Raw genomic sequence first — 1,050 nt, 5'->3', positions numbered from 1 at the left:
GAAGGTATCAGTTTGAAATTAATGCAAGGGTTGATTATCTTTTTCAGTGCCTTTTCAGTGGAGAATGTTCAGCTGTAAACTCTCTGTATTTGTAAATTAGAGGACCGATTGCAATTCTCTGTGAGCAACATTGATCCTATAATACATTTCCAAGTACTGTGAAGAAGTGGTTAACCCACTTCACATATGGATGAGTAAATGAACAAAACATGCGGCACCGTGGCTTAGTTGGTTAAAGCGCCTGCCTAGTAAACAGGCGATCCTGGGTTCAGTTCCCAGCGGGGCCTGTTTGTTGCATTCGTATTTGGGATTGGTGTTTCAAGTCTTTACAAATGCCGTGTCAACCAACTCTGCGTCTTTTTGGACATTCACCCTGTTATGATTTGGAGATCCAGGTTAAGTTACAACAGTGATTTTTTTTTATAGTTCCGAACTATCAATTAAGTCTGTGGTTTCTTTCCGTTATTCCACAAGCACTTCTGCTTCTTATCCTCTTTTACCCCCGACTTCATTCCCAGTTTGGTAGGAATAACGAGATTACGCAGGAGATGTTGCAGATTTGCCGGAGAACTTTGTGGTAATGACCGAGAGACCACCAGCTGATGATTCTCATTCTCTGATGTCAAAGTTCATTCATTTAAACCAACAGTATATACATCGTTGTGCTTCTTTAGTTGTAGTATACTTGCGTTTTTTTCTTATGGTGGATTCAGAATTCTACTTTGAATTCGAAACAGTCACAAATGTTTGAGGAAGAAATGTCGCCTGACTTGAGATCGAATTGACAGACACATTATCCGGAGAATGTGAGCCCAGATCTACACACTCCAGTCAATGAGCAACAATCTTCTCAGCAGCTGCACACTCAAACTGTCTCGAAATGTCAGACTTTTAATCGAGCAGAAATAGGTAATGAGCTGTATGAACAGACAGAGTTTTGGAGAATGTGAAAGAGAAAGAGGGTGAGGTGGATGCACAGAGACAAAGAGAGACAAATGGATACACATGCTGAGTTAGACACTGAAAGGAACAATTCTCCATTCGACATTG

General features: G+C 40.8%; 1 non-coding gene across 1 annotated transcript; it reads left to right on the top strand.

Annotated features, from left to right (window-relative positions):
- The first annotated feature begins 213 nt into the window (after positions 1 to 213).
- Positions 214 to 287, top strand: trnat-agu. The gene has a single exon. It is a non-coding gene; the product is annotated as a tRNA-Thr (tRNA).
- The last annotated feature ends 763 nt before the right edge of the window (positions 288 to 1,050 follow it).

The sequence above is a fragment of the Chiloscyllium plagiosum genome, chromosome 19, assembly GCF_004010195.1.
Source record: "Chiloscyllium plagiosum isolate BGI_BamShark_2017 chromosome 19, ASM401019v2, whole genome shotgun sequence".
NCBI classification, from domain to species: domain Eukaryota; kingdom Metazoa; phylum Chordata; class Chondrichthyes; order Orectolobiformes; family Hemiscylliidae; genus Chiloscyllium; species Chiloscyllium plagiosum.
Note: the sequence above shows the minus strand (reverse complement) of the source record. Positions and strands in the feature narration are given on the sequence as shown.